Below are 18189 nucleotides of genomic sequence, written 5' to 3'. Positions count from 1 at the left end.
GCACTATGTTTAGGTTTAACCAGACAGAAATAATCAAAAGCCAGTGCTGTATCTGCACACTGGGAGTATCTAATGTAGATCATGATTCAATGAACCATAAACTTCATAAGCAAGAGATTTCCAAAGAAGAAACCAAGAGAAAATCTGAACTCAATGAATTTTGCCCTACATTAATTACATCCTCAACTCTTCTCTATACTTTCTTTATAAATCTTGGAGGCAATGGATTAGCAGTGTACTGAAGAGGCCATGATTCATCTCTTGGCTTCTTCATTGCTCTGTTAGGATGAGGCTTATCTGTCTTCGTCCACTACTAATGTACCAATTAAAAATCTCTCTATCCTTCAGCAAACTCACATCAATCACTCTTTGTCCGTGTCACCAGCTGCAGATGTTCTCAGCTCTGGTAACAGGCCACCTGTCTTTCCTTGTGTTAAATTTGAGCTGGGATTTACAGTTGAATCACTAGCACATTTCCTTAATGGCTTGTTCCTAACGAGGGCATATGGGCCATACATATGGGCAGAATGTGGCAAACATGTATTCAAGCATTGTGGCTGCTATCAGCATCTACTGTGTCATGTCCATAGAGTCCTGGATTGACCAATCAGCTAGCTTTCTGTGTTCAGGGTGCCTTAATTGGAACTGTGTCTTCTTATAACATGAATTTTAAAAAGGGGAAATGAGTAGCATTATGCCTTCCTTACCCACTGAAGAAACAGTCTCATCCATTTCTCTTTTGAGCTTGTTTTTATTTATTTATTTATTTTTAATTTTTTTTATTGTTGTCAAGTGTATATCTTTTTTTTATTTAATTAATTTCTTCAGAATACATCTCGATTGGTATCCCTTCACTTGTATCCTCCCATTCCTCCCTCCTTCCGTCTTTTACCCTTTCCCCTCCCCAGGTCTGTGACAGAAGGGGACCTCCTCCCTCATCATATGGTCACAGCCTATCAAGTCTCATTTTGGTAGGCTGCCTATTCTTTCTCTGAGTGCCACCAGGCCTCCCCACCATGAAGAAGTTGTCAAATATGGAGCACCAGAGTTCATGTCAGAGTCAGTCCCCACTCTCCACACAACTGTGGATAATATCCTGTCCATTGGATAGATCTGAGTAGGGGTTCAATGTTTACTGCATGCATTGTCCTTGGTTGGTGCAGTAGTTTGAGAAGACACCCCTAGATCCAGATCTGCCTGTCATGATGTTCTTCTTGCAAGTTTCTAGGACCCTCTGGATCCTTCTATTTCCCTTTTCTCCCATACTTCTCTTACTTGAGTCCCAATAGGTAGTTCCTGCATCTATCCCAATCTCCAGGTAAATGGAGACTTTCATGGGACATCCCTTTTGGGCTAGTGTTCGATTATAAGTGAGAATATACCGTGTGAGTCTTTTTGTTTCTGGGTTAACACACTCAGTACGATCATTTCTAATTCCATCCATTTACACACAAATTTCCAGATTTCCTTGTTTTTAAAAGATGAGTAGTATTCCATAGTTTAAATGTACCACAGTTTCTTTATCCATTCTTCAACTGAGGGACATTTAGGTTGTTTCCAGGTTCTGGCTATTACGAATAAGGCTGCTATGAACATGGTTGAACATATATCCTTGTTTTGTGGTGGAGCACCTTCTGGGTATAGTTCTTTCTTTCATTCTTTCTTTCTTTAAATTTTATTTAATTACTTTCTTCAGATTATATCTCAGTTGTTATCCCATACCTTGTATCCTCCCATTCCTCCCTCCCTCCTACTTTCACTCTATTCCCCTCTCCTATGTCTGTGACCAATGGGGACATCTTCCCTCACTATATGGTCAAAGGCTATCGAGTCTCATCTTGGTAGCCTGATTATTCTTTCTCAGAGTGCCACCAGGCTCCCCCACCATGGGTAAGTGGTCAAATATGGGGCACCAGAGCTCAGGTCCGAGACAGTCCTCCCTCTCCAATCAACTGTGGAGAATGTTCTGCCCATTGGCTAGATCTGAGAAGGTGTTTGATGTTTACTGCAAGTATTGCCCTACTCAAGAAATTGAAAACCACCAAACCCAATAATCCAATTAAGAAATTGGAGCTCAGAACTAAACAGAGATTCTCAACAAAGGAATATCGAATGGTAGCGAAACACTTAGAGAAATGCTCAACGTCTTTAGTCATCAAAGAAATGCAAATCAAAGTGACTCTGAGATTCCATCTTATACCCATAAGAAGGTCTAAATCCAAAAACTCAAGTGACTGCACATGCTTGTGAAGATGTGAAGAAAGGGGAATATTCCTTCACTGCTCGTGGGAATAAAAACTGGTACAACCACTTAGGGAAACAATCTGGTGCTTTCTCAGAAAATGGGGAATAGAGCTACCTCTAGACTCAGCTATTCCACTCCTTGAAATGTACCAAGAAGGTTGAGCTGAACCTCTGGGCCCAGATCCGCCCATCATGATACTCTTGTTGTAGTTTTCCCCATTCTCCCATACTTCACTCACCTAGAGTCACAAAACTCTAGGTGTCCTCACAACTATCCCAATTTCCTGGTAAGTGAAGACTTTCATGGGACATGACTCTTGGGCTAATGACCAATTATTAGTGAGTGTATACCATGTAAGTCTTTCTGCTTCTGGGTTAACTCCCTCAGTATGATCATTTCTAGTCTCCTCCATTTCTCCACAAATTTTGGAATTTCCTTCTTTTTTATAGCTGAGTAATATTCCATACTAAGGATGTTGGGCATTTCTTTAAGTGATTCTCAGCCATTTGATATTCCTCTGTCGAGAATTCTCTGTTTAATTCTGTGCCCCGATTTCTTAATTGGTTTACTTGGCTTGGTGGTGTTTAATTTCTTGAGCTCTTTATATATTCTGGATATTAGACTTTTGTCAGGTGTAGTGTTGGTGAAGATATTTTACCATTCTGTAGGCTGTCACTTTGCTCTGTTGACAGTGTCTCCTGCCTTACAGAAGCTTCTCAGGCTCATGAGGTCCTATTTATTAATTGTTGATCTTAAGGCCTGGGCTGCTGATGTTCTGTTCACGATGTTGTCTCCTGTGCCAATGAGTCCCAGGCTCTTCCCTATTTTTTCTTCTAACAGGTTTACTGTCTCTGGTTTTATATTGAGGTTTTTAATCCACTTGGACTTGAGTTTTGTGCATAGTGATAGATATGGATCTACTTGCATTTTTCTACATGTAGACATCCAGTTAGACCGGCACTATTTGTTGAAGATGCTATACTTTTTCAGTTGAATAGATTTGGCTTCTTTGTCAAAAATCAAGTGTTCATATCTGTGCGGATTTATTTCTGGGTCTTCGATTCGATTCCATTGATCAACCAGCCTATTGCTATGCCAGTACCATGCTGTTTTAATTACTGTTGCTCTTTAGTACAACTTGAGATCAGGTATGGAGATTCTTCCAGAGAATCTTTTATTGTAGAGGATTGTTTGAGCTATTCTGAGTTTTTTGTTTTTCTATATCAAATTGAGAATTGATCTTTCAATGTCATTAAAGAATTGTGTAGGTTTTTGATAGGGATTGCATTGAATCCTTAAATTGCGTTTGGTAAGACTGCCATTTTTATTATACTAATCCTTTCAATATACGGACAAGGGAAATTTTAAAAGTATGGAATGCTTCACGAATTTTCATGTCATTCTTGCAGAGTGGTCATGCTAATCTCTGTAACATTCCAATTTTAGTATATGTGCTGCTGAAGTGAGCACCATTTCTTATCTCTATGTTCTTATTCTAATACTCTGCCAAACACCAAATTTAAAAGTAGGAGATATATAATTTATGCTTATTGGATTGGATAGTTGTCAATTTGCTAAAAGTGTTGATCAGCTCATTTCCTACATAAGCATAAATTAGTATTTTATTCATGGAATTGATTACTGATATATATGTACTTTCTCATTTTAGACAGACATAAGTCCAGACAAAGAATTGTGCCTGAACTGCAGCAACAATAATACATGTTTTCCTCTCCATTCTTACTTGAAAACAGAAGGGAGCAACTGGGATTACCAAGGTCACACTCTTCTGGATAAGACTATCTGTCTTGCATCAGATCATATCGCTAGAGAGTAAGGGAATTCTGAGGCTAGATGACTGAGTTCAGTGTGGCATGGCTAGTGAAGGTTCAGCTCACTCATTCCAGACAGCAGCTATTCCAGACGGAAAGAGGCCTGTTTTCTCTTTATTTATTGATCTCTGACAGATACTTATTAGAATCTTGGACTGTTAGTTCAAGTAGACTTCCATGCAACTACCAATCAGATGCATTACTTGACAGGTGAGGAAACTAAATATGGCTTAAACTGTAGTCACTTATCCAAGAGCACATTTGTGATTTTCACTCAGGGTAGTGGGTATACTCAGAACTAGCTAGATGTTCAGTGAATGCTTTATGTAATATTAACTCTGTTTGAGACAGAAGATTATGAAAATGATTACAAAGACTCTCTCTGAACACTGATAGCTTGATTTTATAAGTTTTTCCTACAGAAACTTTACATTTCTCCAATAAAAACTGAACTTGGATTATGGGAACCCACATCAAGACTCTTATTTTTTCCTTAGTAGTATTAATATGTTAAATCTATAAATAGCATTTGCACAGCCATATAGAGTTGGACTTTCCCCCTTTCATCTGTGGTTCAACCTCTAACATACTCTCCTCCACTTACTGGGTTCCAGGCTTGAAACCCTTGCTCATCTCCATCTTGTATCTAGAACTTCCGTGTGCTGGTTCCTCACTCTTCTAATTCTGCCTTGTTCTTCAAGACCGAATCTTTTACTTCTGCAAAACTGTCCTTATGGATTTACAGTCTGAAGTATCTAATTTGTCCCAGTCTCTTCATATACTTCCTGTCTTACTTGTTATAGTCAGAGATGCAACCATGTAATGAATAACCTCCATGAAACGGGAACCATGTTTTTTATTGTTGCCCCTGTGTAATAGATAATCCCTAAAACATAGAGCCTGGTGCATATTTAAGCTTAGTAGATATAGCAATTATTTGGTCTGGATAAATGAATGAGTCTCTGTGAGAATAGCTTGTCCTTGCAGTATATATTGGTGAGTGGTTATGTTTTAAACCCAAGGACATTTTCTTTTCACAATCTCTTTTAAATCTCTTTGAAGGCATATTTTTAATATACTCATTCACTCAATGGCATACATTTTCTTGTTACCTGCTGACTGAGACTGAATATTCTAAACTAAATAATATACTGTTTGTTCCAAAGCAATCTTAACTCTCATCCATTTTCAGACTATTCTTTGGATAAGTACAATGACTATAAAGCAAAACCATCTTTCTCTTGAAAACATACATTTAAGAGCATAAATACATATTACTTTTTGGTACTGTTAAGATGTGAATAAAACTTCATTGTTCTAGTTGTGCTGTTAAAAACAAACAGTCCGCCTAAAAAGATAAAATTATGACATTTCAAGGGCAAAGGAGAGAACAAAGTTTAACCCTGGATGTACTCAAGCTGCTCACTTCTGATCTCACCTTATGCTTGATTCCTTTTGGTTCCACAAGATAACGATACAATTTTTCTTTGTAACATATGGTATGAGTCCTCTTTGCAGCTTTTTGGCAAAAGGGGCCAACAGAAGTGTATGGATTTGAGCTAGCATTGTCTACTGCTGTGTGATAGAAGACAGCCTTTCTGTCTCAGTCTGAGCACAGTTGTTTGCCTTTCCACAGATAGAGAAATGGGAAAGAGATGAATGCAATATTTTTTCTCCTGCCTGTATATATTAATACAACATCCTGATGTAATAATAGAAGAAGAAAGTTCTTCTCAAGTGAACATTGCTTAATCATGGGTTTTGTATTCTTTTCTCACTTGGAATATTCGCTGTGCAAATATCTAATTGTCTGAAATACAGAAGATATGTGTTCAAGTAACTTAACTGAAAACTGCATGTGTAGATTAAAGTATGGTTGGGGTATGGTTGCTTGCCTTTAAGAGTATTGATTGCAGCAAAGGCTGATAAAAAAGCCACTCCTGATCTAAGTTTTAGAGGACTCATGTCACCATGTGACTCATGAATGCAAAACAGGAAAAGTCAGGAAATGCTTACAGGATGAGTGAGGTCCCATGTGTGTATCAAACGCTCCTATTTGCCTACATTGAAATATCTGCATGATTGTTGTTACCATAGACACGCAACTATCTATCTGTCTTTGGGCATACTCTAAGGTTCTAGTTTGGGAATCCGATTCTTTGGCTACACTGCCTCTTCTGGTACCTCACTGCATCTGTGGTGATTTCTTGTTGTTCATGATCCTGGAAATGCTTTATTCGCTTAGTTCTTCTGCCTTTCTTCATCTGTGTACTTCTGTTGAATTTCTTTCTCCTATGAACCAAAAGTGTTGTAAATCCTTAACCAGACTGTATTTTAATGTATATCTAATTTGCTGTAGTTATTCCAAGACAAAAAAGTGAAGGTTAAAATGTAAGGTACTGAATCCTATAATTGAATAAAAATATAACCTACTTCTGAAAAAGATTTCTTTTACTGCCTCTTTTTTTTTTTAATGTAAGTGCCATTTTGCTATAATTTAGAAACCTGACATAAGTCACAGTGTAAAATGGCAAAATCATGTACAGGCTGCTAGAGTTATGAAATCACTTTTCTTAATGATCAAATAGTTTAAACAGCGGTCACTTGTACAGGTGTTTTTGATGTCTCTCTTAGTTTCCTAAAGGTAAAATTAGATTGTCTTAATTTATTTGCGTGTTTATTTTCTGTTTGGAATATTTTCCACTTTGTATATAGTTATATAACTTTACAGTTTGACACCTTGCTCGAATTTGTTTTTGTTGTTATTTTAAAGAGGATTCCTCTGTATATTCTTGGATGGCCTGAATTTGCTTTGTAGTCCAGGCTGTCTTTGAACTCACAGAGATCTGCCTGTCTTTGCCTCCCTGCGTGTTAGGACTATAGGCATGCATCACCACACCCAGCTTGATCCAAATTTTAAGCAATATAGGTAACAAATTTTATTGTCAATCAAAGTGCAGCTATTGTATTGTTTAATTGGAAAGATCTTCTAAACAGATTTCAGCTTTTCAGTTGAGTCAGTACTAGAAATGTTTATTCCAAACTTAAGAGATGATTCCATAGCTAAGATTGTTACCTATCTAACCCCAAATTAATTGCTATTTACATGACTACTCAGGATGTCTTATTCTAAAAAAATTTTCTTCCTAATCATTATGGCCACTCTTGAGTAATGGTTTTTACATGTTAATTAAACATATAATGAATTCTTTTCACTTTATTAAGTTTCCCAGTAGTAACTCTCTTTTTTTTTTCATTTTTTTATTAATTTATTCTTGTTACATCTCAATGTTTATCCCATCCCTTGTATCCTCCCATTCTTCCCTCCCTCCCATTTTCCCATTATTCCCCTCCCCTATGACTGTTCCTGAGGGGGATTACTCTCTTTTTAACATAGTGGCTAGATAATAACAGGTCTTTGAAACTAGAATTGAGTTTTCTGAGTGTGTGTGGGAAATCCTGGTGAAATTTGTATCCCTATTTATTTATTCTTCTTTTTATGAAGAGAAGCAGTGAAGGCTCTGTTTCTTTTTTTTAATTTTATTTTATTAATTTATTCTTGTTACATCTCAATGTTTATCCCATCCCTTGTATCCTCCCATTCCTCCCCCCCCCATTTTCCCATTATTCCCCTCCCCTATGACTGTTCCTGAGGGGGATTACATCCCCCTGTATATGCTCATAGGGTATCAAGTCTCTTCTTGGCAACTTGCTGTCCTTCCTCTGAGTGCCACCAGGTCTCCCCCTCCAGGGGACATGGTCAAATGTGAGGCACCATAGTACGTGAGAAAGTCATATCACAACGCTTACAGTCTTTCCCACAAAGCAGGTCCCATCCTAAATCAAACTATGACACAGTTTGTCACCAGTGTCCAGCTAAAAATACAATACAAATGTATTATAATGAGATAAATTGAATTGTTTCTGCTATTTCATTACAGGAGTTTTCAAGAATGAGTAAGTTACCCCAGTTTAATTTGCTCTATGCCAACATAACTTTGCTTTGTCCTTAGATTTCTTCTGATAGGCAGATTTATTCTTCTTCTAGTCTCCTTGTAGCTCTTTGCTTTGAACATTTTTGAAGTAAAATTTATACTGTAAAGATAATGTGACTTTATTTTACTCAATTGGTAATCATAATTTTTAGGAAAGCTACCATGTTCCTAACCCTTTGGCCATATTTTGTTGTTTTCTCTATTTGTTGAAATATGTGATAAGAGTGTATTGTCACCTTACATTTCTTCTGCATGCTTGAGGTTACTAAACTAAGACAGAAGGCCCCATTTTGATAATACATTTCAGATATCAAATTAAATATGTACTTAATAAAACTTAATAAGAATGTTAGTTTAAGGACTAATGAGCTTTGGCTGTTTTTCTAAGAAATGACAGACAGTAAGATACAAGAAGTAGACACATTAAAACAAACTTTAATCTGTTAAGAATTTGGATTGGACTTTGTGTTTCAAGTGAGTGATCACACACATTAATTATTGTTATACTTTGCAGAAACAGTGGTTGAAAGAGGTTTACTGCTATAGAAGGGCGGATAAATCAACTTGCTGTATTTAATTCTTTGGGTGGTAAATAATTCTTTTATGTTAATGTCTATCTTCCCACAGTTAACACTGAAGTTTAAACTCCAGTGGCGTTATGGTATGTGGAAAAAATTCAAAGCCACAAAGTCTTCTGTAATGATCTAAATTGAGGTCACTGAGATATTTCACCAGACCTAAAATTTCTATAGAATGTTAAATGGTTTAGAAAAGCTAACTATGGCAGTTGTAGCAAAAATCACATTAAGCTTAATTGTTCCAGATCCCATTGCAGAGGCAATTGAAAGCCCAGATGTTCAATTTTGTGTCAGTTCATTTCTTGAAACAATGAGTTCTAGACACAAACTACAAAAATACTGTCTTAAGTCTCAAATAATGACAATAAGACCCTTGAATAGTAGGAGTACATTAACTTAGTTACGATAATGTTTGTGTATAAAGAGTTTGCCTTTGGAAAACTCAATAGATTTTCCAATTTATATAAAAACATGAGGATCTTAAATTGCTGACTTAACTCAAACCAAACACACACACATACACACACACACACTTTCTGTACTTTGACATATAATATTATTATATCTATTTAAAAGTATGTTTGCTGCTGCATCAAGATATACATTCTTCGTAAACAAGCCTCTCTTTGTGAGCCAAGAGCAAGATGCCCAAAAGAATGGATATTTCCAGCCTAGACTATATGCTTTTTTATATGGAAGAAATGATTTTCATGTCATTAAGACAGATGATACAATCCAAGTCATGGAATGTTATAGTTTAAGGGATTTGAGTTTGAACTGAAATAACAGTTGCTGAGTACAGTTTTAGGCCATGTGCTGAGAGCATTGCTTATGTTATAAACTATCTCTCAAGTACACAAAAACTTACACAAACTATGGTACCATGACGTGAACTTTGTTATGACTTGAATGCCAATGTTATTAAAACAGTATCTTACCATGAGTGATATGAAATAGTGGAAAGATTCAGAATTGTGCTCTTCTCAGGTTAATAATAAATGACTTTATGGATCATGTATGCGGTTTCATGGAAACCAGGATGGTCTCAAAGTTGCTATATTTCCAAGGACGACTTTGGACTCTTTCTTTAACTGTCTTTATCTACTGTTCAAGAATTACATGTGTGTGCTAGCACATGAAGTTTATGGGCTTGAATCCAGGGACTCATGATCTTCAGATAAGCACTCTACTGACTATACTACACCCATAGCCCTTGTTTTCTTTTGTTGTTAAATATTTATTTAATTTTAGTGTGTGTGTGTGTGTTGAGAGAGAGAGAGAGAGAGAGAGAGAGAGAGAGAGAGAGAGAAAGAGAGAGAGAGAGAGAGAGAGAGAGGAGAGGAGGGAGGAGAGAGAAGAGAGAGGAGAGAGAGCGAGGAGAGAGAGAGAGGAGAGAGAGAGAGAGAGAGAGAGAGAGAAAGAGAGAGAGAGAGAGAGAGAGAGAGAGAGAGAGAGAGAGAGAGAGAGAGAGAGAGGAGAGAGAGTGTGTCTAAGCATCTATGTGTGGGGAGAAACCACAAAAGAACATTGGATCCCATAAATCTAGAGTCATATGTGTTCGTGTTATATGAGGCCTCTTATGTAGATACTGGGTTCTGAATTTGGTCCTCATGACTGTAAGTCTCCTCACTGGTGAGATATCTTTCTAGTCTCCAGCTTTTGATGTCCAAATTTTCTTTCAGAAATGGAGTTTATTTCCTATTGATGGTAATATCAAATATTCCTTCATTCAGACCTGTTGATGATGAATCGAATTTGTTTTTTCTTTTTTGCCTTCTTCAAGGATCCATTCCAATTCTTGACTTGAATCCTTATAACATGGAAAATATGTAGTCTATATGCCTGTCTTCTTCCCATTCCTCCTTACACTTCACTCCACACGGCATTAATTAATACATGTAAAACTTATGACTTCTCATGACTAGAAATCCTTCCATGATTTTGTTTTTAAACACTCCTATTGTCAGAGCACCATCAGCCTTTCCACCATTCCTCCTTGTTTAACAAGCTAATATTTTATTCAATCCTATCTAGCAATGCAATTATTGCCCCAGTTAATATTTTACTATATTCCCTACCATTAATTTTCACTTCTTGGTTTTAAACAGTTTAAATTCATCTTTTCTATCTTTTGGCTGTAATTATAATTGAGTCCATTGTTTCTCTCTCTCTCTCTCTCTCTCTCTCTCTCTCTCTCTCTCTCTCTCTCTCTCTCATCTCTTATCTTATCTTTCAGATGTCTAATTTGCTCATCATCCTGCTAAACCTAATAGCCAAAACAAATCACACTGAAATGCCACTCCAAATGTTAATATAAATAAACTTCAGGGGACTATTACAACTCATCAATGACTATTATTGAATTCCTTTATCTTTACATCAAATTGTCAACTCATGGATCTTTTTCAGGTAAACAAATTTCACTCATTACATCAACTTTTAATATCATCTCCATTGTGTATGCTGCCCAGATTGACACCATCTATATTTTACTGTCATTTTAGTCAGCTTCCGGCTGCTGTTGTCATACCTCCCCACATGCTACATGCCTTCCTACCATGACGGGAATATCTCCTTGAACTATAAGTCAGACTATACTTTTCTTCCCTAAATTGCTTCTTGTCGCCTATTTGGTGCCTAAACTGTACATAAACACATTACAAATCCAAAGCTTTAAATTTCCCGTGTTATAGTGTTATTTACTTCTTCATTTATTTTACCTACACTTCTGGCCTTATGTCTAAGTCATGTCCTTGCAGTGGTTAAATATAAATTCCTTGCCTCTCTTCAGATCTGAATGCTTCCTTACTGGTTCTGCATATGGTCTGTATATCCACTTGGATATTGAGTAGTCACCTTAAATTTAGCATGTTTGAGCAATTCTTTCTTCTTGGTCTTGTATTCCTTGGTTAAAAGTAACCCCAAACTCATTGTAAGGAAATGATGCAAATGCTAGCTTTAAATTAAAGAATGGAGTGTTCTTACAATAAAGAAAAAACACATTAAAAAAGAAAAGCACATTTAAGCTGATTAAAATATTAATTCATACATGTGGGAATATGTACTTACCCATTGATATATATTTTGCATGGTAAATTTAATTAATGAAAAGAAATTTTGAGAGCTACCAAGATGGTTAAGCTATTAAGAGCACTGCTCCTCTTTCCCAGAGAATGTGGGTTTGATTTTCAGCACCATCACGGTGGCTTAAAACAGTCTATAACTCCAGTTCCAGGCAATCTGGTGTCATTTCTGGTCCCTGTGGGTGCCAAGCATATACAACAAAGTAGTTTGAATTTTTTTATATAGAAGCCCAAGGCTATAGAGGTGTCTCACCAACTAAGGAATTTTCTGCCTCTACGGAGGACCTGTTTTCTATTTCTTGTAATAGCCCCATGACTATTAAAAACTACCTGTATCTCCAGGTCCAGGGTATAAAACAATTTCATCAGGTCTCTGCAATTACCTTTATGTGCATGGTGAAGTTGCATGAACTCACAAATACACATAAAATTAAAAGAAATAAGTAGATTTGAGAGGCAGCATATCTGAAATGAAAGCTCTTATTAATACATCCTTCCCAGGTCTAGGGTAGCCTTTACTCATGAGTCACCCTTCTCTGAGTCACCTTTTTCTGTGTTCTCTCATGATGCCCCAGCCATAATCATGTTTTGTTCTTCTTGAAAACATTTTTTTTTTTTGCTTAGAAATTATGGGATTTAGTCTCTTCAATTTTTTCCTAAATTATCTCCATATTACTCAAACCCTTCTAGTTCAGCCATGTGAAAGTATTGCACAACCCCAAAGTGTTCCTAACCTTCTTCCTCTGTTGCATATTTGCACAAGTGTTTATAATCATCTAACATACCACACAATCAATCAAATGATTTTTTCTATGATTATTCCACTAGTGTTTTATATATATGGGTTACTCATCTATAGCTTTTTCTTGAGTTTAGAATAGTGCTTAACCCACAACACTCAATACACTAAATAAACATATGAATAATATTTGTAGGACACAAATAATAATTTTGTCACAAATTCAGTGAGCGCAAAAAAAAAACAGGTATTGAAGAATATTACTCATGGTTAAGAAGAGATTATATTGAACTCTCTTAAAATTCCATGTTCTGCACTGGTCTTTTCCTTCCTCCCCACTCTTTGCTGTTTTATTGTACACAATGGCCATTTAGAAGGAGCCAATATTTCTTTTTTTGTTTTGTTGTTTTTTATTAGTTTATTCAGATTACATCTCAATTGTTATCTCCTTGCTTGTCTCCTCCCGTTCCTTCCACTCTCATTCTTTTACTCTATTCCCCTCACCTAGGTCTGTCACAAAAGGCGACCTCCTCCCCCACAATATGGTAAAAGCCTATCAAGTCTCACCTTGGTAGCCTTTGCATTCTTTCTCTGAGTGCCCCCAGGCCTCCCTACCAAGGGGAAGTGGTCAAATATGGGGCATAAGAGTTCATGACAGAGTCAGTCCCTGCTCTCCACACAACTGTGGAGAATGTTCTGTCCTTTGGCTATATATTAGAGGGGGTTCAACCTTTACTACATGTATTGTCCTTGGTTGGTGCAACAGTTTGAGAAGACAACCCTGGGTCCAGATCCAACCATCATGATGTTTTTGTAGGTTTCTAGGACCCTCTGGGTCCTTCTATTTCCCCATTCTGTCATACTTCTCTCACTAAGAGTCCTAATAGGGGTTCCCTGCATCTACCCCAATTTTCTGGTAAGTGAAGACTGTCAAGGGCCATCCCTTTTGGGGGTAGTGTGCAATTATAAGTGAGTATATACCATGTGAGTCTTTCTGAGTCTGGGTTATCTCATTCGGATTTGAGTTCTGTGCATGGTGATAGATATGGGTCTACTTGCATTTTTCTACACATGGACACCCAATTTGACCAGCACCATTAGTACAAGATGTTACCCTTTTTCAGTTGATTAGATTTGGTGCCTTTGTCAAAAATCAAGTGTCCATATCTGTGTGGATTTATTTATGGGTCTTTGATTCAATGCCATTGATTAACCAGCCTATAGCTATGCCATTACTGTGCTGTTTTAATTACTGTTGCTTTATAGTACAGCTTGAAATTAGTTATGGGGATTCGTCCAGAGGATCTTTTATTGTAGAGAATTGTTTTAGCTATTTTGGTTTTTTTCCATAGGAAGTTGAGAATTGATCTTTCAATGTCTTTAAAAACTTGTGTAAGTATTTTGTTAGGGATTGCATTGAATCTTTAAATTGCTTTTGGTAAAACAGCCATTTTTACTCTTCTCCCAATCCATGAACAAGGGAAATCTTTCCATCTTTTGATGTTATCTTCAATCTCCTTCTTCAGAGATTAGAAGTTTTTTTTAAACAAGTCTTTCATTTGCTTGGCTAGAGTCACTACTAGATATTTTATATTGCTTGTGGCTATCATGAAGGGTGTAGTTTCCCTAATTTCTTCTCTGCATGACTGTCATTTGTATATAGGAAGGCTACTGACTTTTTTGAGTTAAATTTGTATCCAGCCATTTTGCTGAAGGTGTTTGTCAAATGTAAGAGTTCTCTGGTGAAATTTTGGGGGTCACTTATATACACTATCATATCATCTCTGAATAGGGATAATTTGACTTCTTCCTTTCCCATTTTGATCCCCCAATCTCTTTTTGATGTCTTATTGCTGTGGCCAGAACTTCAAGAACTATATTGAAGAGATATGGAGAGAGTGGGCAGCCCTGTCTGGTCCCCGATTTTAAAGGAATTTCCTTGAGTATATCGCAATTTAATTTTATGTTGGCTATTGGCTTGCTGTATATAGCCTTTATTATATTTAGGTATGTGCCTTTTATCCCTAATCTCTCCAAAACTTTAAACATGAATGGGTGTTGGTTTTTGTCAAATGGTTTTTCTGTATCTACGGACATGATCATGCATTTTTTCTTTCAGTTTGTTTATATGGTGAATTACATTGATGGATTTCTGTATATTAAATCATCCTTGTATGCATGGAATGAAGTCTACCTGGTCATGGTGAATAATAGCTTTGATATACTCTTTGATTGTTTGTTTGTTTGTTTGTTTTGTTGTTTTTGCCTTTTCAAGACAGGGTTTCTCTCTATATGTAGCCTTGGTAGTCCTGGACTCATTTGAGGGCAGGCTGGCCTTGAACTCACAGTGATCCACCTGCCTCTGCCTCCCAATTGCTGGGATTAAAGGAGTGAATCCCCACTCTCAGGGTTTGATGTATTCTTATATTTGGTTTGCGAGTGTTTTATGGAATATTTTTTGCATCAATGTTCATAGGAGAAATTGGTCTGAAATTCTCTTTCTGTGTTGGTCTTTGTGAGGTTTAGGTATCAAAGTGACTGTGGCTTGAAAAAATGAGCTTGATAACGTTCCATTGATTAGTATTAGAATATTGGTATTAACTCTTCTTTACAGGTCTGGTAGAATTCAGCACTGAATCCATCTGGCCCTGGGCTTTTTTTGGTTGGGAGACTATCAATGATTGCTTCTATTCCTGTAGGAAAAATAGGACTATTTAATTTGTTTATCTGATCTTGATTAAATTTTGACAAGTGGAATTGATTAAGAAAATTGTCCATTTCCTTTAGATTTTCAAATTCTGTGTCATATATACCTTTGAAGTAGTATCGTATGATTCTTTGTATTTCTTCAGTGTCTGTTGTTATGTCTCCCATTTCATTTCTGATTTTGCTGATTGGGATAGTGTCTCTGGGCCTTTTAGTAAGTTTGGCTAATGGTTTGTCTAACTTGTTGATTTTCTCAAAGAAGCAGCTCCGGGTTTTGTTCATTCTTTGAATTGTTTTCTTTGTTTCTAATTTATTGATTTCAGCCCAGATTTTGATTATTTCCAGACATCTACTCCTCTTGGGTATTTCTGCTTCTTTTTTCCCTAGAGCTTCCAGATGTGTTTTCAAGTTGCTTATATGTGATGTTTCAAGTTTCTTTATAAACGCACTTAATATTATGAATTTTCTTATAAGCACTGCTTTTTTATGTGTCCCACAAATTTGGGTATGTTGTTTCTTCATTTTCATTGAATTTCTGGAAGTCCTTAATTTATTTATTTATTTTTTAACCCAGGTGTCATTAAGCAAAGAGTTGTTTAATGTCCATGTGTGTGTAGGTTTTTTGATATTTCTGTTACTGTTGAAGTCTAGCCTTAGGTCATGGTGATGTGACAGGATACAAGGTATTATTTCAATCTTCTTGTATCTGTGGAGGCTTGCTTTGTGACAAACTGTGTGATCAATTTTGGAGAAGGTTCCAAGGGATACTGAGAAGAAGTTATAATCTTTTGTGTTTGGGTGAAAAGTTTTGTAGATATCTGTTAGATCCATTTGATTCATGACATTGGTTAGTGTTGTTATTTCTTGGTTTAATTTCTGTTTCAATGATCTATCCATCAGTGAAAGTGGGGTACTGAAGTCTCCGACTACTAATGTGTGTGGATCAAGGTGTGGTTTAAACTTTGTTAATAGTTCTTTTACAAATGCAGGTGCCCTTGTGTTAGGAGCACAAATGTTAGAATTGGGATGCCATTTTGATTGACTTTACGTTTGATCAGTATGAAATGTTCTTCCTCATCCCTTTTGATCAATTTTGGCTGAAAGACTGTCTTATTAGATATTAAAAATGGTTACACCAGCTTGCTTCTTGTGTTTGTTTGCTTGAAATATCTTTTTCCAGACTTTTACCCTGAGGTAATGTCTAATCCTTGTGTCTGAGATGTGTTTCTCGAATGCAGAAGAATGTTGGATCTTATACACACACACACACACACACACACACACACACACACACACACACACACATCCATTCAGTTAGTCTGAATCATTTTATTGGAGAATTGAGACCATTGTTGTTGAGAGATATTAATGACCAGTAACTGTTAAGTCCCTTGATTTTGATGTTGGTTGCAGTAGAGAGTTTGTGTGGTTGTGTCTTGCGATGGTGTAATTATGTATTTTCTGTCTAATTGTGGTTGTAGCTCATCCCTTTGGGGTAGAGGTTTCCTTCTAGTAATTTCTGGAAAGCTGGATTTGTGGATAGGTACTGTTTGAATTTGTTTTGTCACGGAATATCTTGTTTTCTCTATCAATGGTTATTGATAGTTTTGCTGGGTATAGTAGTCTCGCCTGGCATCTATGGTCTCTTGGGGTTTGCAGGACCTCTGCTGAGGCCCTTCTAGTTTTTCTGGTCTCTGCTGAGAAGTTGGGTGTAATTCTGATAGGTTTGCCATTATATGTTACTTGGCCCTTTTCCCTCACCACTTCTATTATGTTTTCTATGTTCTATACATTTTGTGTTTTGATTATTATATTGCAGGAAGTTTTTCTTTTCTGGTCTATTCTATTTGGTGTTCTGTAGGCCTCCTGTATGTTTATAAAAAACTGAAGAAATTTTCTTCTTTGATTTTGTTGAATATATTTTCTGGGCCTTGGAATCAGGCATCTTCTCTTTCCTCAATGCCAATTATACTCTGGTTTCATCCTTTCATGGTGCCTTTGATTTCTTGGATGTTTTATGTCAGGAATTTTTTCAGGTTTAGCCTTTTCTTTGATGGTTGCTTCAAGTTCTATGATTGTATCTTCTAGTCCCACAATTTGTTTGTCTATCACTTGCATTGTATTAGAGAAGCTTGCCTCTGTGTTGCTCGCTTTCTTTTCTAAGCTCTCTCATTCCTGTTTTTCTTCTGTCTGTGCCTTTATATTTCCATTTTCATCTTCAGATATTGAACTGTTTTATTGATTTCCTTCATCTGATTTTTTGTACATTCCTGAGCTTGTTTCAGTGCCTCTTTATAGGCCTTCAGATCTTGAACTGTTTCATTGATTTTCTTGATCTAATTGTATTTTCCTGAATTTTTTTTCCAATGCCTCTCTATAGACCTCTTTTATGTCTTCCACCTGCTTGGCAGTGTCTTTATGAATTTCTTTACAGATTTTGTTCATTTCTTCCATTATCAAACTATTTACTAAGGATTTAAGGTCATTTTCTTGTATTTTAATTGTTTGGGGTCTCTTGTTTGCTTTCCTTAGAGTAGCTGGGATCTTGAAATGCCATATAGTTTTGGTTTTTGTTGTTTCTGTTTTAAGCTGGCCTTTAGTCATCTTGCTGCCTATGATCACTCACCAACAAACTATACTCAGCAACCAGTGAAGGACATCAGAAGCTACCTCCGAACATTAGAGGCAGCAAAAGTATTCTAAAATGCACTAATAGTAGTACTAATAAAGTACTAGTGATAGTACTATATTAATGTTTTGAAGATTTGCTACAACATCTATTATTCTCTATTAAGAAGTAAAGAATTTTTTCCTCTAGAGCCAAAGATTTTGAGAATTATTCCTAAGTCATTTTATTAATTCTTTAAAAATTCCGTGCAACATGTCAAGACCATGTTCACCTGTTCCCCAAACTCTGCCTATGTCTATCTGCTCTACCCAGTCTCTCTATGCCCTATTATTTTAATTCATCAAGACCAATTTATGCTGTCCAAATATTAGACGCATAGTCT

General features: G+C 36.5%; 1 protein-coding gene and 1 non-coding gene across 15 annotated transcripts in view; one reads left to right on the top strand and one right to left on the bottom strand.

The window, feature by feature from the left end:
- The window catches only part of Nlgn1 (neuroligin 1), a 901455-nt gene that overhangs the window by 348907 nt on the left and 534359 nt on the right, over window positions 1–18189 (top strand). The window lies entirely within an intron of this gene.
- LOC127199736 (U6 spliceosomal RNA) lies at window positions 3612–3715 on the bottom strand. The gene has a single exon (XR_007832000.1). It is a non-coding gene; the product is annotated as a U6 spliceosomal RNA (small nuclear RNA).

The sequence above is a fragment of the Acomys russatus genome, chromosome 15 (assembly GCF_903995435.1).
Source record: "Acomys russatus chromosome 15, mAcoRus1.1, whole genome shotgun sequence".
NCBI lineage: Eukaryota > Metazoa > Chordata > Mammalia > Rodentia > Muridae > Acomys > Acomys russatus.
This window is presented reverse-complemented; position numbering and strand designations above follow the sequence as displayed.